At 44.3% G+C, this 22,311-nt stretch overlaps 1 protein-coding gene across 2 annotated transcripts in view; it reads right to left on the bottom strand.

Moving 5' to 3' along the window:
• Positions 1-22,271, bottom strand: part of ATXN7 (ataxin 7) — a 171,519-nt gene extending 149,248 nt beyond the window's left edge. For both annotated transcript variants that reach the window (XM_062201198.1, XM_062201202.1), the window contains exon 1: positions 22,210-22,271. The gene's annotated coding sequence lies outside the window, so the exon portion shown is untranslated. The remainder of the gene's footprint in view (positions 1-22,209) is intronic.
• Between the last annotated feature and the right edge of the window lie 40 nt (positions 22,272-22,311).

Below are 22,311 nucleotides of genomic sequence, written 5' to 3'. Positions count from 1 at the left end.
CAATTGGCTTCCTTGGTGGAACCGTAGTGAATGGCTCACTGTGACCCCAACTCCCTGAGGTCAAAGCCATTTGGTATCTTCCTATCATCTCTCTTAAAAAACAAAGCAACTGCAAACTTCTGACAAGGATTTGTGAGCCAACTGAAAGAAACTCCGGTGAAGACAGACTAAACCACTTCTCCCTCTTCTTAATCTTATAGCTGAAGCTTGAATATGAAATACACATGTAATATGAATATGAAATACATAGTGATATGAAATACATATCACTAATGGCTATAGTTGAGTATGGACCTTTTTCACTATATGGTCACAAATTTCTGTAGAGCAAATATTGATTTCTATCTCTCAATGCCCAATAAAATTATACGTTAAAATAGTCCTTTATAAGATTTATTTTATTTATTTGAAAGGCACAGAGACAGAGAGTCAGCAGAAGTGGGAGAGAAATATCTTCCCTCTATTGGTTCACTCCCCAAATGCACAGAACAGCTAGGTCTACACCAGGCCAAAGCCAAGAAGTCCATCTGGGTCTTTCATTTGGGTGGCAGGAACCCAACTATTTGGACCACCATCTACTGCCTCCCTGGATGCATTAGCAGGAAGCTGGATTGCAAGCGGAGTAACCGGGATTCAAAGCATCACTCTGATATGGAATGGGGGTAATCCACTGTGCCATAACACTGGCCCCAGACTCTTCTTAATTTTTTTAAGATTTATTTTATTTATTTGACAGTCAGAATTAGAGAAGGAGAGTCAGAGAGAGAGAAAGGTCTTTCATCCACTGGTTCACTCCCCAGAGAACCACAACGGCCAGAGCTGAGCTGATCTGAAGCCAAGAGCCAAGAGCTTCCTCCAGGTCTCCCACTTCGGTGCAGAGGCCCAAGGACTTGGGCCATCTTCCACTGCCTTCCCAGGCCATAGCAGAGAGTTGGACTGGAAGTGGAGCAGCCAGGACTTGAACCAGCACCCATATGGGATGCTGGTGCTGCAGGCTGGGCAGCCCACTAGACCACAGTGCCACCCATCCCCTAGATTCCTGATAAGCTGAAAATCACTCTTGTATTTCTACATTGGCTGAGTAAGAACCTTCTTGCTAATGCATTCTACCTTAAATAGATCTGAAAGGATAATGTGCAAAGACTTAAAAAAAAAAAAAACTATGCTCTCCCTTTTGTATCTTTTTTTTTTAGTTATTATAGCTGACAAAGCTACTTTTACTTTTTTTTTTTTTTTTTTTTTTTTGGGGCAGGTAGAGTTATAGATAGTGAGAGAGAGAGAGAGAGAGACAGAGAGAAACGTCTTCCTTCCGTTGGTTCACTCCCCAAATGGCCAGTACGGCCGGTGCTGCGCTGATCCGAAGCCAGGTGCTTCTTCCTGATCTCCCATGCAGGTGCAGGGCCCAAGCACTTGGGCCATCCTCCACTGCCTTCCCAGGCCACAGTAGAGAGCTGGACTGGAAGAGGAGCATCCAGGACTAGAACCCGGCACCCATATGGGATGCCGGCGCCGCAGGCGGGGGATTAACCAAGTGAGCCACGGCGCCGGCCCTCTCTCTTTTTTTTTTAAGCTTCACTTATCTATCACTCTATTTGAAAGGCAGAGTAACAGAAAAAAGAACAGAGATAGAGACAGAGAAAAAGAGAGATTTTCCATCCATAAGTTCAAAAGAGACAAGAGCCAGGGCCGGGCCAGGCCAAAGCCAGTGCCAGGAACTCCATGTGTGTCCACTGTGTGAGCGACAGGGGCTCAAGTATGAGGGCCATCATCTGCTGCCTACCTGGCCACATTAGTAGGAAGCTGGATCAAAAATGGAGCAGTTAGGACTTAAACTGGTTTGTGAATCTGGTATCACAAATGGTAGCTTAACCCTGATGTTCCACAATGCCAGCCTCTGCACCTCAATTTTAACAACGAAAAACCCTATAAATGTGTCTGTAAAAGTCCAAGTTTTATATTATGAGATAAATCGCTTGCGTAGCTCATATGCATTTTTTTATTTTTAAAATGTTAGTTTAATTTTAGGAAAGAACAAAATGCCCCAACAGAAGATCTTTCAGTGATTTTCCAATTCCTATAGAAACTGTTCAAATTCTCTCTCTGAATATTTAATTACTTTGATAAGAGTAGGGTAACTATTTGGACTGTTTACATTTAAAAACAAGAACCAAGTCATTATCAGTAATTCTCATGTTTTATGGTTTATTTTGGGATTTCAGGAGATGAGGATGAGGAGACAAAATGATCAAAGTGAGACCACGACCACGGACACGTTACCAGTTTTGGTAGTGATTTTGTTTGATCCCCTTTTCATCTACAGAGCAATCTGCCAGCACGCTGGGCCCTTTCTCTGTGCCCTTAGAGGCTGACCTCTACGGCTATCACTAGGTTACTTGCTGGCAGGGTTCCAGGTGGGTTTGGACACAGGAGGCACCGGAAGTAGATCAAAGGGGAAGGAAAGGAGGCTGGGGAGGGGAGTCCTGCCTTCTCCAGTCCTTCCCTGAGCTGGGCTGCACTTTCCGACCATGCCCCAAATCCTCCAGTTCCATCCTCCTGTTCCACAGCTCTCTGACTTCACTCCACTGACAGTCTTTCTTTGCTCTGCACTTTCAGTCCTAGCAGTGATCATGGCTTCCTGTTGTTACTAGTTTCCAGGTGACACAAATCCAGTGTCACCCTTACCCTTGTCCACACCTCTGAAAATCATCATTCCTTTAGTGTCTTAACTCTGGACCTAAGAATTGAAGGCTCAGGACTTGTGAAACCAGCCACCTCCTTCCTCCGCACACCAGCAGCTAGGACAGTGGTAATTCATCTTCCAAAGCAATGCCTGCACACCAAGCACTGCATGTAAGCTCCTATGGCTCCCAGGCAGAAATGACACCCTTGCACCTGGTCAGTGCACACCACTGGGCACAGAATACGGAGGGTGCTCCTGAAAGGCAGCTGGCAGGGGGAGCGATCACACAATCCTCTAGGCACGAGTCTGTTACATGTCAAGAATAAAACATTTATAGAGATCCCACTTCCTCCTCCTCCTGGGTTTCCTCTTGCTGAGGACAAGGAATCAAAGTCAGCATTGTATTTTCACAGGAGATACAAGAAGTTCTATCACTGCCTGGGGAAGCTGCCCCATGTGCCACTTCACTTTGCCACTTTCTTAGACTGAGAATCCACTTACCACTAGCCAAGGCAGACACACAGTGCCAAGCATCTTGCATTACCAGCCACCTGCCTGCCATCCTTCTTTCTTTCTCCTTTTCATCCCAGGACCAATCCTCTTTCTGCACTCAGGCAAGATGAGCAAAGGGAGAAAATGCTGCTACACTCAGCCTTGCCTGTCTCTTTAACAGTTCTGACCAGATTAGCACTTTGCTTTTCCACAGGCGAGAACTGGCATATGCTTACACCATAATCTGCTCTGAGCTCCTTCTCTGGATTTTTCTCTTGCCAAGGCGACTGGATTTGAGGTTAGATGTTAATTGAAATCACCTGGGAGTCTCTAAACACTCTACCTTCCTGTCACTTGGCACAAGTAACCTGGAGTTACTGTATTTTTTAGTATTGGGCCATTCTTTTGAACAAGAGCTGATTTAAAGAACGCTTCCAAGGAGTGGATAAGAACTGATGTGGCTTATGTCAACAAGCTACTCCAATGAGGACTCCAAATGTCTCCCTCTGCAGCCAGCAGGCACTCAGAGCTGACAGAGTTGCTAAGATAAAGACAGAGGTGGATACAGAATGCACTCTGCAGAAAAATGCACTGCTACACTTGGAGTTAGCCAAAGGGTCAACAGCTCTTAGCGCATTCTGGTTCGCAAAGGCCCTCTCATCATGCTGCAGGCTGCGCCTAGCGGGCAGCCTGGGAGGCAGCAGGATGACAAAACCCAGCTCACACCATGGACCCATTTCTACCACTCTTTCCCTTCACTTTATTCACTTCAAAGGCCGGTGGTAGTGACTTTGATTTCCTTCTGTGTACCTGAGAAATTTTCTGAACTCTCCACAAATTGTTCTAAGTAGGGAAATTAAGTAAACACAAACTGCAAACATTTAAGAATTCAAGTTTTCCATAAGTACATATTTATGTAATCCTTGAAGCTCAAAATGCAAATTACCTTTCTTAACTTTTGCATATTTTAAGATTTTTCAATAATACAATCATTTTTAGACTTTGTTTTTTAATTAAGAAACCATTCAAAATGTGAAAAACAAGAATGCTAAAGTGAGATTTAAAGGGATTTTCCTGGTATATATCACAATCTTAACTGACATAATTTAGACTCTTCAGGGTGAAAGTTCACTATTTTCATATTTTAAAGTACTCCTGGCACCAGTGAAGAAAAGAATGTAACTGTCTCTCTTTGTGTGAACACCATGAAGATAATACCATATGACAGCACATGTATGGCTAAGAGGCAACAGAGAAAGCAGACTGGTGTTTCTTCCACTACAAATACTAGCCAATAAAAACTTTCCAGTCTACAGTTGATTACTACTTGACACCAGATCTATGGAAAAGAAAGCTAATCGCTGCTGGCTGTTAGCTAAAAGAACAGAATACTAAGAAACATGCCTATTTCGGATCATCACTGCTGTTTATTATGCCAACTGATTTTTCAGATTAGTGTCATTTATGCTATTGAAGTATCTAGGAGCCAGCCTTTCCTATAATCTATAACAGCTGAGCATGTGTTATTCACAATTGTGCAGCATTAAAATGTATTAACAGGGAATCTTGGAAATCATAAACATCTTTATTGGCTTCAAGAAGCTAGTAAATAAGAACAAGTAATTCCTTTAAACTCTCCTAATGTAAGGGCAAATGGCCTCTTTTCTAACTTCGATCTACAAATGATTTATGGTTATAACTAGCTGAACAATAATAATCAACAGTGTGAAGAGCAGGAAGCACAGAGAAGGGAGCCTTAAATTCTTCTCTTAGAGGAGCTAAGAGGAGTTATGAGCCAGAACACTTATGCCCTTGTGTTCAGTATGCTAAAACTCAAAAATACCACTGAATAAAGTATAAGAAAAGAAAGAGGCTGCATTTTTCAATGAAAAAATTTACAAGCACTCTTTTCAGCATTAAGTTCAAAGATTCTGAAGGTCTAAAATGACTGCTAAAACCATGAGACAGACTAAAAATGCAGGAGAAGAAAACAAGAGTGCTTAACAGAGCATGGTTAGAAGCTTTAGATATCAGTGCCTGAAACAGATTAGAAAAAGAAGATTTTAGACCTTTGAACAAGTCTCTGAAAGCTACAGAAAAGTCTTGGGTTATCTCTGTCTACTAAAAGGTCTGGGCCAAAAAAAAAAAAAAAAAGAATCCCATATGCACTACCACCACAGATAAGTTTATGGCTTAGACTACAACAAAAGTGTCAAGTGCACCTCTCAAAATCTATTGTGGTAGACTTGAACAGCAGTAAACACTGAAGCCAATCTGCCAGTGGAGTCCAGAGGCTGAGAGGACAAGTGACTCCACCCCAAGGAGCTAATCACATGGTGGGGAAGTAAAAAACTGAGATGTCATACTGAAGCACTGCAAGGGGTACTTCAAAAGCCAGCTAATGACTGCAAGAAGACATAGGGTGAGCCAGTTCCTTGACTGGCTATCTGTGGGGAAATAACAAGATGCTGAGCAACCAAAGCAAGAATAAACAAAAGCAGCTAATTATCAAGGTGACCACAGGGGACTACCATCACACATCACCATGTTCTGAATGTCTCTGTTGCCCTTCCAAAAGTGTATTTGTTAAGATCTCAATTCTCTCAATTCACGGCTGGCTAATCCTCCACCTGCGGTGCCGGCACACCAGGTTCTAGTTTCGGTCGGGGCGCTGGATTCTGTCCCAGTTGCTCCTCTTCCAATCCAGCTTTCTGCTATGGCCTGGGAGTGCAGTGGAGGATGGCCCAAGTCCTTGGGCCCTGCACCTGCATGAGAGACCAGGAGAAGCACCTGGCTCCTGGCTTCGGATCAGCGCGGTGCACCGGCCGTAGCGCGCCGGCCACTGGGGGTGAATCAACGGAAAAGGAAGACTTTTCTCTCTTTCTCTCTCACTATCCACTCTGCCTGTCAAAAATTAAAAAAAAATTTTTTTTAAAGTAAAAATCTGAAATTATTTATCAGTAAATAATATTATAGCTAAAAAGGTGATTGTCTTAGGATATAGATGGTGTTATCTACCAAAACAGGAAGAATACTCCCAATATATAGTGTGTTCCATGATCAAATTCAGGGTTAATAATTAAGTGAATCTGTGGTATATAATACACTGTACTTCAAACTATTTAAAAATTCTGAATCTACTGTTCAAATGTTGTTAAAAAAAAAAAATCTCAATTCTCCAAGGGATGGTTTTAAGAGGCAGGGCTTTTGGGGGAGGTAAAAAGGTTATGAGAGCTGAACCCCGACGAATGGGATTAGTGCCCATTGTAAAAGAGGCCCAAGGGAGCTTGCCAGCCCTTCTCCCATGTGGAGAAGGAGGCAGAAGGCACTATCTATGTGGAAAGAAAGAGGCTCTTACTAGACACCGAATCTGCTGATGCCTTAGTGCTGGACTTTACAACCCCCAGGTCGTAAGAAATAAATCTATTTTTTATAAACTACCACCCAGTTTTACAGTATGCTGTTTCAGCTTCCGGAACAGACCAGACACATACTGAGGTCTCCACAATCGGAGACCCTGCTCAGATGAGACCAACACCGCTTCAGTCAACTCCAATTCATCCTGGAACCCTGAGAAACCAGTGAGGTAGAGCAACCATCATGAAGGCAGCAGTAGTCAGAACACTTGAATACTCCCAGCAGCCGTCCTCTGCAGAAGGGGAAACTGCTGACCCTTTCTAAATGACATCCTCAGCTGAAAATCAGACAATCCCCTCTACTCCTGACTTGGAAGGATTACAGTGTAAAATACAACAGCCGAATACAGGTGAAAATTCTCTGAACAAAACCACACTGGATGTGCACAGCATTTTACCATTTGAAACAAAGTTTAACTTAGAAAGCTTATAAAAATACATGCTGTCTCTTCGGTCTATGAGCTTTAGAGACCAAAATGTTTATTTCAGAGTCTAAACAATGTTACAGTGAAAGCAGACAGCACCAGGAAAAGACAGAAAAACAAATTCAGGGCATCCACTACTTTTATGTCACTGGGGTTTAAGGGGATCCATATGTACCTGGTGAAGATGTGAAAAAGGATTCTGTTACCAATAAATAGTTAAATTAGAGTCTATGGGCTTTGCTTTAAAGCTTTTCTTTAAAGAATTGCACGATGTGTTCAGGGAATATTATGTAGAAAAATGTGTTACTGTATTTACAGGTAAATACTGATAAGACAAAATGGAAATAGAGTCACAGGCAGCTTCTCAAACTGGGGTCTAAGAACCCTTGGAGGCATGTGAGATTGGAACAGGCAGGTTAACAAGGGTCATTAGGGTATTGCACAGCCTAAATGTGACAGACAATGCACAAAGAAACTCACTCAAAGGAGCCCACAAATGTTGGAATAGTGGCCATCTGCTGGTTTTGCCTGCCCTGCATCCATTGGCCCCCACTGAGGAATGACAACTCCCACAGTGGGTACAGTCAAGACAATACCCAGGGCACTTGCCAGTATCCTGTCTGGACCTGTGACAGACTCTCTGTTGGAGAGTTCAGTTCTCTAGCACTCCAAGAAGACTGCCCATCAAGTGCTGCTACCTGAATTCCTGATACTGCTTTATATCTGGTCCATTATTGCCATTTCTACACATCTTTCCAGTAACTTCGTATCTCTGTTCCAAGTAATATGATTTAATTTCTACTGCAAACAACCAAAGCTTCTACCTGATTAGCTATTACTTTGAGTCTAAAAGAAGTGGTTTCTTAAAGATTTGGGTGATAAAATTTAATTGGCAAATAATTAAATTTATGGTTAAACACAGGGATCTATCATGCAGTAGAACACAACATTCATGTAAAATTTTAAATTAACTTAATTTTTCTTTTGAGATTTTAAAAATTCTGCTTCCTCCCACTTCTCACCCTCCTCCTTTCCTCTAGGCAAGTTCTTTAGTGAAGGGTTTAAGAAGCACTGGTATAGGAATCAACTTTCCTTTCCTTAACTTTAACTTTTAGCAAACTTTGTTTACTCTAAAAATGTAAACACTCCCAGGCAAGTTACTTAACATCCCTCAGGCTCATTTTTCACACCTTTAAAATGGGTAATGAAAGGACCTACTTCATACACCTATTATCCTAACAGATAATACACTGTTCCTCACAGCACTTTTAACAGTCATGGCAAACAAAGGACATATGGTTATAGAAACAAAATCAAGGAGCAAGCTACTCCACAGTTAGAAAGACAGCTACAGCATTTCCCATCAAGAGGAGGTGTCCACTTCCAATCCCTTGGATCTAGTAGATCTGGTGACTTGCTTGGCCTGGTGGCATGTGCCAAAAGGACACCGTGTGGCCTAAACCTCAAAAAGCCTTACAGCCAGCCCTCACCCTTTCTGAACTTGATACCGCTATGTGAGGAAAGTCGGTTTCTCTGCTGAAGCTCAAAGATGTCCCAGCTCCAGGCTTCTACACCATCTCCCTCCAAGTTAAGCCTTCAGATGACTGCAGCCACACCTGTAACCTCAGGCCAGGCAATACTAGTGAAAGAAATGCCCAGCCCTAACTGTGAGCAAAGAAAAATGGTTCAGAGTCTTAAGTCACAAGGTTTTGGAGTGGGTTGATACTCAGCAAAACCTGACAGAAACGCTTCAAGAGTTATCACAATATTCCTACATTTTACATTCATAAAAAAAAATCCACTAACAGGGGCTGGCGTTGTGGCGTAGCAGGCAAAGCCACAGCTTGTGATGCCAGCATCCCCTATGGGCGCTGGCTCGTGTCCCAGATGCTCCACTTTTGATACAGCTCCCTGCTAATGGTCTGGAAAAGCAGCAGAGGATGGTCCAAGTGCTTAGGCTCCTGTACCCATGTGGGAGAACTGGAAGAAGTTCCTGGCTCCTGGCTTCAGCCTGACCAGCACCAGCTGTTGAGGCCACCTAAGGAGTGAAGGACGGAAGGGCTCTCTTTTCGTCACTCCCTCTCTCCCTCTCTGTAACTCTTTCAAATAAATAACTAAATCTTAAAAAAAAAAAAAAAAATTCAGTAACAAACTCTTCGTCTCAATGTCCACAATCAGAGAGCAACTTTGTCATAGTCAGATGTGGTTACACTTCTCTATCTTCACTGCTAGGTCAATGTTTCCAGTTCCATATAAACACTGAACTATGTCTCACTCACAGAATGGGGGCAGGGTGGGGGGAAGGACACTCTCTAAAGCCAAAATAACTTAAGTGAAACTAAAGTGAAAATTTGCTAAAATTATTATAGTTAAACCACAAGGATGCAGGTGCAAACAGTTGAGTTGAAACAGAAGGTAACTGGCTGAGAAGAAAAAAATGTAACAAAATTGCTGCAATTCATTCAGAAAGGAACAATCAAAACAGAGTCTCCCTTTTCCCAATTTACCACAAGCTGTCAAGAGGAAACGCTTGATTTAGGTCACCATCCATGCAAATATTTACAGAGCACCAACTCTATGCCAGTGAGCTGTTAGCTTCTGAACACTTCTTTTTAAGTTGTGTACAAAGATACCAGGGTGAAGGGTCATGAGTGGGTGAAACTAGTCCACATACCTGTCTTGGTCCAGGTCTTGGTCTGCTTAGAGCATTCAGGCTGATACATGTAGCTAAAACAAGGTTCTGCCTTGAATCACATCTATACCTGGAAGGTGAATGATATTGGCAGCTAATACTATTGTTATTATTATTACTGCCAATATTATTACCATCATTATTGTTCCTGTTATACCCTTATCCCTCCTACCACCTTTTCCCCTCCCTCAGTTGTTGATAAAAATCTGTACTCTGGTAAATGTGTATACCTGATTTAACTTTTCAGAACTTAGAAAAGTATTAATCCCATTTCCTCATGCCAGATGAGGAAACTGAGGCCCTAACTAGATAAAAATAACACAAACAGTAAGTGGAGGAGCTCATGCTTTTCTTTAAAAAAATATTTATTTATTTATTTCAAAGGCAGAGTTACAGAGAGAAGAGACAGAGGGATCTTCCATCTGTTGGTTCACTCCCCAAATGGCTGCAATGGCCATGGCTAGGTCAGGCCAAAGCCATTAGCCCAGACCCCATCCTCATCTCCCATGTGGGTACTGGGGCCCAAGGACTTTGGCCACCCCCGCTGCTTTCCCAGGCACATTATCAGGGAGCTGGATCAGAATTGGAGCAGCCAGGACTCAAACTGGTGCCCAGATGGGATGCTAGTACTGCAGGATGCTTAACCTACTGTGCTACAAGGCCAGTTCCAAGAGTCCATGCTTTAAATCACTACTGTATCCACACAGCAGACTCTTAAAATAACAATCACTTTAAGTAACATTCTGACCTCAGAATTAGCCCAAGGCTTCCTGGTCTGGCTAAAAACCTCATCAGAGAATTTGAGGCATGGAAAGACAAGACACTGTGGCAAAAAATGTTTTACATAAATGATATCTGTGAGTGAGACCCCAGTGGAAAGAAGTGGCCATCAAAGAAAGATGTACTTTTCTCTAAAGGGAAGAGAGAATTTCACTTTGCTTATTGGCCTTGTCCAAATACTGATGCAGTTTGTGGACTCTAAAAGCTTCCATAGCGTAGGCAGCTCATGTCAAGAGCCTCGGGTGGTCACTGACATCATACATAAGAGTGTTCATTGTTAAATTAACAACAGGATGGGGGCCGGCGATGTGGCGCAGCGGGTTAACACCCTGGCCTGAAGCGCCGGCATCCCATATGGGCGCAGGTTTGAGACCCAGCTGCTCCACTTCCAATACAGCTCTCTGCTGTGGCCTCAGAAAGCAGTAGAGGATGGCCCAAGTCCTTGGGCCCCTGCACCCAAGTAGGAAACCTGGAAGAAGCTCCTGGCACCTGGCTTTGGATCGGCGCAGCTCTGGCTGTTGTGGCCAATTGGAGAGTGAACTATTGGATGGAAGACCTCCCTCCCTCTCACTCTCTCTCTACCTCTTCTCTCCCTGTGTAATTCTGACTTGAAAATAAATAGATAATTTAAAAAAAAAAATTAGCAACAGGAGTCACTGTGCACTAACTCCCCATGCAGGACTTCTGTACTCAATGAGTTGTTTTATGAGTTAACTGTAAAAGTAGCTCTGAGGGGGCCAGTGCCATGGCGCACTAGGTTAATCCTCCACCTGCGGTGCTGGCATCCATGTTGGCACCAGTTCTAGTCCTGGATGCTCCTCTTCCAATCCAGCTTTCTGCTGTGGCCTGGGAAAGCAGTAGAAGATGGCTCAAGTCCTTGGGCCCCTGCACCTGTGTGGGAGACCGAAGAAGCTCCTGGCTTCGGATCGGTGTAGCTCTGGCCGTTGCAGCCCTTTGTGGAGTAAACCAATGGACAGAAGACCTTTCTGTCTCTCCCTCTCACTGTAACACTACCTCTCAAAAAAATAAATAAAATCTTCAAAAAAAAAAAAATAGTTCTCAGGTTTGTTTTTGTTTTTGTTTTTTTTTTTTGTATGTGTGCCAATTGTTGAAATCGTTACTTAGTATAGAGTTGGTCTTCCGTGTACAAAGTTAACTGAAAACGAATCTTAATGGAGAATGGGACTGGCGAGGAGGGGGTGGTGGGAGTGTGGGTGTGAGGGTGGGTATGGAGGAAGAATAACTATATTCCTAAAGTTGTACTTATATTTGTAGTCCTTAACAAATAAATTTTAAAAAACACTACTATATACTGTTCCATATAGCATATAGATGAATTCCTTATGATTTTATAGGAATTTCAGCAGGAGAAATAATCCTATACAACAAAAACTAAGGCACAACATTCTTTTTTAACGTAAATGTCATATGTGCTTTTCATGAGTTTCTTCTCAAAACTGTTAGACCTGTCTGGAATTTTCCCTCTCCTGTTTGAAAAATCTGAAAAATATTCTTTTTATTAGGGCCGTCATTGTGGCACAGCAGATTAAGTTGCTGCTTGCAACAGCAGCATCCCATGTCAAGAGTGTTGGACAGGCCTTAACTGGTTCACTTAATCCTTTATTAATAGATATTTATAAAAAAAATGGGAAAGGGATTAGTCTGATACATACACCTATACACACTCACCAACTGCTTCTATTATTATTATTATTATTATTATTATTATTATTATTTTGCCAGGCAGAGTTAGATAGTGAGAGAAAGAGTTACAGACAGTGAGGGAGAGACAGAGAAAGGTCTTCCCTCCATTGGTTCACTCCCCTAATGGCCGCTATGGCCAGCGCTGCGCTGATCCGAAGCCAGGAGCCAGTTGCTTCCTCCTGGTCTCCCATGCGGGTGCAGGGACCCAAGCACTTGGGCCATCCTCCACTGCCCTCCTGGGCCACAGCAGAGAGCTGGACTGGAAGAGGAGCAATCAGGACAGAACCAGTGCCTCAACCGGGACTAGAACCCAGGGTGCCGGTGCCGCAGGCAGAGGATTAGCCAAGTGAGCCACGGGGCTGGCCCGCTTCTACTTTTTTTTTTTTTAAGATTTATTTATTTATTTAATTAAAAGGCAGAGTTACAGAGAGGCAGGTGCAGAGACAGAGATCTTCCATCTGCTGGTTCACTCCCCAGTTGGCCACAATAGCCGCAGCTGTGCGGATCTGAGGCCAAGAGCCAGGAGATTCTTCCAGGTTTCCCATGTCGGGACAGGGGCCCAAGGACTGGCAGGGGCCATCTTCTACCTCTTTCCCGGGCCATAGCAGAGAGCTGGATGGGAAGTGGAGCAGCTGGGACTTGAACTGGCACCCATATGGGATGTCAGCACTGGAGGCAGTGGCTTTACCAGCAATGCCACAACTCCAGCCTCACCAACTGTTTCAATTCCTATATGTGGACTTACTTTTTTTAAATTAATGTCTTAGGATTCACATTATCTATCCTATTATCTAAAAAAACAGGTATCAATTTCGTTTTAAAAAGAAGCCAACTGCTAAACGTTTGGAGTTCTAACATATTTTACATATCACATATCTCAATTAAAGGGCAAGCAATTTTTTAGATCACAACTTACTCCTATCTAAAATATTAACTCAGGCCTTTAACATTCCTAATACACTATCACTTAAAGGGGAAAAATATTCTAAAATACTCAATAACGGGGTCAGCGCTATGGCACAGCAGATGAAGTTACAGTTTGCAGTGCCAGCATCCCACTTCCTATCCAGCTCTCTGCTATGGCCTGGGAAAGCAACAGAAGATGACCCAAGTGTTTGGGCCCCTGCACCCACATAGGACACACAAAAGAAGCTCTTGGCTTCTGGCTACAGATCAGCCCATCTGCAGCCATTGTGGCCATTTAGGGAGTGAACCAGCGGATGAAAGATTTCTCTCTCTGCCTCTCCCTCTCAAATAAATAAATCTTTTGGGGCCGGCGCCGAGGTGCAGTAGGTTAATCCTCGGCCTGCGGTGCTGGCATCCCACATGGGCGCCGGTTCTAGTCCCAGCTGCTCCTCTTCCAATCCAGCTCTCTGCTGTGGCCTAGGAAAGCAGTGGAAGATGGCCCAAGTACTTGGGCCCCTGCCCCTGCATGGGAGACCAGGAAGAAGCACTTGGCTCCAGGCTTCAGATCGGCATAGCTCCAGCCGTTGCAGCCATTTGGGGAGTGAACCAATGGAAGGAAGACCTTTCTCTCTTTCTCTCCCTCTCACTGTTTGTAACTCTACCTTTCAAACACATAAATGAAATCTTTTAAAAATAAATAAATAAATCTTTTAAAAAAATACTCCATAACTTCTAGTGGTTTTATTTCCAGCATTATGTGGCTTTGAAAAGTCAAACTCCTAAAAGAGAATAAACTCACTGTAAAACAGGCAAATCAGAAGCTAATGCTGAAAGGTAGAAAAGAAGGCAAAAACAAACCAATTAGTTAAAGCAGTTATCGGGTCACCAGATCTGACTCCTACACAATGACCAAAGGAGAAGGGTCAAGAGAGAGAAAAGATGAAAGTGAAAGAAGTGGCCCTCAGAGCTTCAGAAACAGCACCTGCAACTACACACAGCATGTACACGTACAACCTCTGTACACACCAATTCTGGAGCTGATCTCCAACGTAAGAGGCAGCTTTGTGTGCTTTATTTACTCAAATATGGGTAGGCCAGGATGCACACTGTCTTAAGCAAGAGGGTTAAGTGAGCAGCCTGAGGGGCCAGTATCAATCACTTCCCTTGCAGGGCATAGGAGGATAAGGGGAACACCAAGCCTAAAATTGCTACAAAACCATCACACACGACAAGGTTCAATCAACAAGCTCGACAAAGTAAGAACATTTCTAAAAAATTAACTGGTGACACAGTATAACACTTGTGCTAAGAAGGGAAGGTTGCACTATGACTAATAATACCCTACTGACTGCATTTGCATTGCACAGAAAGAGATGGAGGACCACATTAGAGCAAGTCACCACATGGAAAGCAACTGTGCACCTTTGTTTAGTGATGCCCCAGATCTATAGGCCTAATACTCTCCTAATTTTCTTTAGGTAAGGAATCAACAAATTATGGTCCCCAAGCCAAATCTAGTTGCTACCTGTACTGAGCTAAGAGTGACTTCTACATTTTTAAACACTTAAAATTGTTTTGAAAATATATTGTGCAATTTAAAATTATTCAATATTGATGCCCATAAACACAGTGCAAATGGAACACAGTTCCACCCATTCATATCTATAGTTGCTTTCTCATTTTAATGGCAAAGTTGAAAAGCAGCAGAGATGTAGATAGCTGGTAAAGTTTAAAAAGAAAAAAAAAAAAAAGGAGTTACTTACTATCTGGACCTTAAAAGAAAGCTTGCTGACTTCTGGTCTAGGCCACAGAATCATACAGTTTTTTAATGGATCACAGCTCCAAACCTGTGCACGCTTGTTGGTTTTGGGCCTTGACGTTTCCAAAATTTTGAGGTAACTGGCTAGCCTGACAAACAGCACAACTCCACTGTTAAGAATAATCAGGCCGGCATTACAGTGCCAGCATCCCATGTGTGCTCCAGTACAAGGCTGGCTGCTCCACTTCTGATCCAACTCCCTGCTGATTTGCCTGGGAAGGCAGCGAAAGAGGGACTAAGTGCTTGGGCCCCTCTACCCACATGGAAAACCTGGGTAGAGTTCCAAGCTCCTGACTTCAGCCTGGCCCAGTCTTGGCCAATGCAATTATTTGGGGAGTGGACCAGTGGATGGAAGATCTGTCTTTCCCTCTCTCTCTGTAACTCTTTCTTTCAAATAAACAAACAAATATTTAAAAAATAGCAATAATAATCAACAGGTCTATTAGGTGCCTGTTTTAACTAGAAGATGTTAAAGTTTTTTCTGAGTTGAAAGTAGGATGGTGGGGGCCGGCGCTGTGGTGCAGCAGGTTAACGCCCTGGCCTGAAGCGCTGGCATCTCATATGGGCGCCGGTTCTAGTCCTGGCTGCTCCTCTTCCAATCCAGCTCTCTGCTTATGACCTGGGAAGGCAGTAGAAGATGGCCCAAGTCCTTGGGCCCCTGCACCCACGTGCGAGACCTGGAAGAAGCTCCTGGCTCTGGATCGGCACAGCTCCGGCCATTGTGGCCATCTGAGGAGTGAACCATTGAATGGAAGACCTTTCTCTCTGACTCTACTTTTCTAACTCCTTCAAATATATACAATAAATCTTTAAAAAAAAAAAAAAAAAAGAAAGTAGGATGGTACCAGGTCTGTAAGGGGCTGAGGATGACTCTCGGAAAAGTATGGATGCTATCTTCTTCTAAAGATGAGACTGAGCAGTGAGCAGCTGACGCAGGGGGTAAGATGCTGCTTAGAACACTCTTATTCCATATCAGAGTCTCTCCAGTTGCAGTTCTGGCTCTGCTTCCAATTCCAGCTCCCTGCTTAATGAGCCTAGAAAGCAGCATATTACGGACCAAGTACTTGGGTTTTTGCCACCGGCTTGAGAAACCCAACTATAATTCCTGGCTCCAGGTTTCAGCCTGATCTAGCCCAACTACTGTGGATGACGATCTCTCTCTCTCACTCAACCCTTCAAATAAATTAATTAAAAAAAAAAAAAAAAGACTACAACCTTCTGAACACTTACTACTACAAACCTAAGTCTGAGACTTGGTAGTTTCCTGCATTTACTATTCCATTTAATGGTTATCTGACCCACATTCAGAAAGGCTGACTGGCCCAAAGTGAACACAACCAGTGAGCTCAGGATATGGATGGCCAAACCCAGGTTCAAGTCTAAAAACTTTGTTATAACTATTACCAAATCCAAAGTAAAAGGTGTAAATGCTCACTACAAATAAGTGGAAAGGGGAAAAAAAAAAAAACCAACAACACAGAAGAGACAAGCTTATTTTTATGGCCATGATTATTTTAAGTACTTTATTCATGCATTTTACACTTTGGACTCATAACGCTCTTTCTTCAACACTTTAAGATTTATTTTTTTTAAAGAGGTAGAGTCATAGAGAGCAAAGGAAGGGACAGAGAGAGATCCTCTATCTGCTGGTTCCAAAGTTACAGGTACAACTTCCATTCAGGAACTTTCTGGGGAACTTAATGAGGGTCCGGAAAAGGAGGGAGTAACGAAACATACTCTGGGAGGATACCCTGGAAAGTGCATTTTTTTTTTTTTTTTGGGACAGGCAGAGTGGACAGTGAAAGAGAGAGAGACGGAGAGAAAGGTCTTCCTTTTCCCATTGGTTCACCCCCCAATGGCCGCTGTGGCGGGCGCACCGCGCTGATCCGAAGCCAGGAGCCAGGTGCTTCTCCTGGTCTCCCATGTGGGTGCAGGACCCAAGGACTTGGGCCATCCTCCACTGCCTTCCCAGGCCACAGCAGAGAGCTGGACTGGAAGAGGAGCAACCAGGACAGAATCCAGCGCCCTGACAGGGACTAGAACTTAGGGTGCCGGGGCCGCAAGCGGAGGATTAGTCTATTGAGCCACGGCGCATGCACTTTTAAATCTGAATTTTTTATTTAAAGTATCTGTGAAGAGCAAATGTTAAAAGGAACCTTCCCAATAGAGAGCTATGATGCTGGCCAGTGGCTACTGTTTCTTCCTGCCCAACATTCATGTCTTCTGCTTTGCCAAATGCACTATTTTTCCAGTTTCCTCTAAATATTTACAAGAACTACTGAATCCTAAGTCACTTTTTAAAAAGATTATTTATTTGAGAGACAGAGAGTTCCCCAAATGAGCACAACAACTAAGCCAGGCTGAAGCTGGGCGCTGGGAACTTAATACGGGTCTTTCATGTAGGTGGTAGGCACCCAAAGCACTTGAGTCATCACTGCTGCCTCCAAGGGTCTGCAAAAACAGCAAGCTGGAGTCAAGAGCTGGAACTGGATACTAAGCCCAGGTACTCCAATGAGGCACACAGGCATCTTAACCAGCCCACCTCTGAGCTATTTTTGAAAATCTGACTTTTACAAATTGCATGAAGGAGGCCAACACTGCGGGTAGAGCTGTGGCCTGAAGCACCAGGATCACATATGGGCAGCAGTTTGAGAGCTGGCTGCTCCACTTCCAATCCAGCTTCCTGATAATGTGCCTGGGAAGGCAGCGGAAGATGGCCCAAGTAGTTGAGCCGCTGCACCCACATAGGAGACTTGGAGGAAGCTCCTGGCTCCTGGCTGCAGATTGGCCCTGCTCCAGCCGTTGTAGCCAGTGGATGGAAGATCTCTTTGTCTTTGCCTCTCTCTCTAACTCTGCCTTTCAAATAAATAAACAAAAATTTGTTAAAAATTACATTGTGTTACCATCTTCACCATATCTATTTTGAAATAATGTACATCATTATGACATCATGAATATACATGTTTGCTGAGACATTTATTAATGACTGTCTTAACCTGGCTTATTAAATCGTTTCCATGGGCCAACGGAGGGGGTCAGAGTTTTATACAGGAAATTTTGACCCAGTAGCTTAACACCTTTACTAGGTAGGAATTATCGAGATGAGTAACTACAGCGTCAGGCAGGTTTAGTAGCTAACGTGATATGAGAATCCAGATTTGAATTTAAGTGTTTGAACTCAGAAATTGTGTTTTTTTCATACCAAGCTCTTCCATCCTGCCAAAGCACAAATACATTTTCTTAGAATCATTGTCTCTCAGTCAAATTTGCCAGAGTGGCGCAAAATGATTTATTTATTCCAAGGGCTGGTATCCAGCTCCTCTCTCTGCTCATCTACCATCATTCATTCTATGTGGTCTGAACTTTAGATATAATTAAAAACAAAAACAAAAACAGAGGCCAGCATTGTGGCACTGCTGGTTAAACCTTAAGCTGTCTCTTGCACCACTGGCATCTCATGTGAGTGCCAGCTGGAATCCGAGTGCTCCCCTTTCGATTCAGTTCCCTGCTAACACACCTGGGAAAGCAGTGGAAGATGGCATGACTACCTGGACCCCTGCCACCTGTGTGCAAGAGCAAGATGGAGTTCCAGGTTCCTGGCTTTGGCCTGGCCCAGTTGTGGCTGTTGTAGCCTTCTGGGGAGTCAATCAGCAGATGAAATCAATCAACCTCTCTCTGCAGATGAAATCAATCAAACAATCAATCAACCAATCTCTCTCTCCATCCCTGTTTCTCTCTGTAAGTCTGCCTTTCAAATAAACAAATCTAAAAACAGACAAAAAAAAAAAAAAAAAAAAAAAAAAAAAAAAAAAAAACCAAAACACAAAAAACGGCCACAGTGCATTCAGGACTAAGCAGGGCAGCAGGTGTGCCCTTTATGTATGTGTATGGCTTATCAACTGACATGCAATGTTTTGCTGAGGGAACAAAACGCATGTGCTTTTGCACTCCAAAATTGCATGAGTAGGCTGAAGGCAACTTCGAAAAGCAAGTTCTGAGCACAAAACCAATCTTTTCCTATTTTAAATAACTTTTTATACTTAGCTCTATTTATTCTAACTCCCATTGTATTGCACAAAAGGATGTGTCTCTAATTTCCTTTACCTCTTTTGTAACACAACCATAGAATCTCTTCTGAGAAGATACATGTATACACAAAAAGTTTTGATCACAAATACAGGGGCTTCAGGAATCCTGTACAATCCATTTATAGACTCTTGGAGATTTACAGACCTCTGCATAACCCTTGTTCTAAAAGCACATTACAGAAATGCCCACTTCATTTCCCAGGATCAGGATAAAGACCATTATTTTTATTTTCAGAAGCAAGTATTAAATAAACACGTTAATATCATTAGCTAGACTTTCATATTCTCAAAGAAACCAAGAATCTAATGACTTGAGCAAATCACTGAATCAAAGGCCACATCAGTTTTGTTACAGCTTAAAATGTGCTGCTTCCAAATCTGTGTTTCTGCCCCCAAAGAACTTCTTGGAAAATAAACAAACAGTATGGCACAGCCCTTCCTTCTTTACCATTCATAAACTGGCTAAGTATATGGAAACAGGAACAGTGCCATAATGAATTAAAAGATACTTTCTCACAATAAAGCATATGAAGAGAATTAAAACAACTCTTAAATGTTCAACACACTGTGTTAATGCAATTGGGAGTTAAATTATGTGGCTGACAAACCAGATTTTAGAGAGTTCATAAAGGCTCATAACATGTGTCTCCCACCACTTCAGTCAAGAACTTTCAGGAATGTTTATTTTCAGGTATACCTCAAACTTTAAAGTCCTTCCCATTTCTCTTGGTCATATTACTTTAGACAATCTCTAGCCTTGTCCAACAAAAAATTATGTTACCAAACCAATTTATAGAGAGTGTTTGGCTGGGACTCCATGTATGAGTAACTTACAGAACGTCTCACAAAAAAGTGTTCTTACAAAAACATTAAAGATTACTTTAAATCACCAGATCCTGTTAAAAATCAGTATTATAATGATAAGCTCAAGTAACAAGTAATTTACAAAGAATACCATTTCACTACTGGACAAATGCCTTCTTAAAAACTTTTTTTGGGTCAGCGTTGTGCCCAGTGGATAAAGCCACTGTTTGCAACACCAGCATCCATCCTGCTTTGAATCCCACCTGCCCCGGTTCCGATCCAGCGCCTTAATAAATGGCCTGGGAAAGCAGCAGGAGATGGCCCAAGTGCTTCGGCGCCTACTACCCATGTGCAAGATAGGGAAGAAGCTCCTGGTTTCTGGCTTTAGACTGGACCAGCCCAGATCCGGTGTTGGCGCCATTTGAGGAGTGATCAGCGGATGGAGGTCTCTCCTCTCTTCGTTTCACCCCTCTCTGTAAACTCTGCCTTTCAAATAAATAATCTTTCAAATAAATAAATTTTTTAAAAAATCAAGTAAACTCTTTATTTAAAAAATAACTTTCATTTTATTTGAAAGGGAGAGACACAAAGACAAAAAGATCTTCCAAATGCTGGTTCACTACTCATAAGCCTGTAACAGTCAGGGTGGGACCTAGTCAAAGCCAGAAGCCCAGAGCTCTATATGGGTTCCCCACAAGGGTTGCAGGGACCCCACTATTTGAGCCTCACCTGCTGCCTCCCACATTGTGCCTCAGCAAGAAGTCAGAATTGGAAGTGGGAGCAGGTCTCAAACCCAGTCAGAAACTGGTTGCAGGCATCAAAAGTGGCTTTTTAACCACTGGGCTTAACACACCACTGCACAATGGCCTTTTTAAACAGGAACTGTCCCCACCAAAATGCCACTTGAACTAGATAATCAACTGACACTTTGAATTCACAACTTGTAGTCCTGAAGATTTAAAAGCAATTCTTCTGGTTAGTGTGTCCTGTGTCCTAAATCCAGGGAAACAGGCAGGGTTTGATGCCTTGTAACCCAGACTTTAGGCCAATCTTCTTCCCAAACCAGGGAGAACGCACACGCCGGGGAAGGGCAGGTCATACCAGAGACTCTTTACCCAAGGCAATTTTTGCCTTGGTGCCAAAAGTCAAATTCTTGAGCACTAATTCTGGACAGCACAGTAATGGTATTATTAACGTTAGTGGCCTCACAGAATAGGAATCTAATTTACATTTACCGATTTCTAGCTAAGGGGTACGCACGCTTCGCTGTCATATACTGGGGCTGACAAGTCTTCCTCTTTGAAAGCACTGGCGCGGGAAAGAGTGAGCTTAAGTTGAGTAAACGCAGTCAAGTCAGGGCAGTAACCAAATTCATCCTACACAACTGCTTCACCCGGGGTAGGAAGACCCAGGGTGCATGGGACAGGGGCCGGACAACTGGGAAACTAACCAGGTGCCTCCATAAACCTTCCAAGGCTACATTCAAAACTCAGACGTGCTTCTGGGGCTAAGCGTGCGGTTCACTGGAACTCCAGCGGGCTGTACTGGTGCCTGAGTTTGCTCGCCCGCCTCTCATCCACCGCCACTTCAACGCTGCCTTTTACGAGAAGTTCGTCGAAGTTGAATCAGTGACTTTGGGAAAGAGAGGCCAATATAATCTGCAGGGTGCTCCGGAAATGTGTAATTCACACACAAGGCAACGTCTCTCCCAGAACACACCTCCCGCCCCCCCCCGCCCCCGCCCCTTCTCTTTCAACTTCCCCTTAAGAAGGGGGACAGTCACATTAAGACAGTTTTTGAAAATGCAAGGGAAAAATAAATAAAAGCACCCAATCGCGTTCACCGACGGGATTCCGGCTCGGGGAGGGGGTGGGGGCGGGGGAGGCCGGGTGCCGGGCCAGGACGACCGCTCCCGGTGGCTCCGCGAACTGCTCCCGGAGGTCCACAAGTTTCTCTTTCACCCTCTCCCCTGCACTCGCCAGGGCCCAGGAAGGAAGGGGGCGGCCGCCAGGGCCGGAACCGCGCGACCTGGAACTCGGGGCCTTCTCTGGTTGCTGGCGGCGCCCGGCGCAAGTGCCCGCGTTCGAGACCAGCCTCGGCGCGCGTGGGCGCCAACTTCGCCGGGACCACCGAGCCTCCCCCACCCCCCAACGCCGCGCCCCCTCCGTGGCCTCCTCTCACGTCTCCCGGGCTCAGGCGGCTCCCGGCGCCCCCACGCCCTCCTCACCCCCACGGGAGCGAGCCCTCCAGCCCGCACCCCCCCACACACACACACACCCCCGCCCAGCAGGATGGGGCAGTGGGGCGGCCGCGGTCACCTTCCCCGGGAAAACGCAGGGACTCCCAACGCCCTGCAGCCCCCGCCGCGCTCCCGCAGCCTCAGCGGCGCCCGGGCGAGCTCACCTGGCGGCTGGCGGCGGCCTCCGGGGCGGCCTCTGGGCGTGGGCCGGGCGGGGGCGGCAGGGGGGGCGGCGGGGGCCGGGGCTGCAGCCGGGGCCGCCGCCG

This window comes from Lepus europaeus, chromosome 9, assembly GCF_033115175.1.
Source record: "Lepus europaeus isolate LE1 chromosome 9, mLepTim1.pri, whole genome shotgun sequence".
NCBI classification, from domain to species: domain Eukaryota; kingdom Metazoa; phylum Chordata; class Mammalia; order Lagomorpha; family Leporidae; genus Lepus; species Lepus europaeus.
This window is presented reverse-complemented; position numbering and strand designations above follow the sequence as displayed.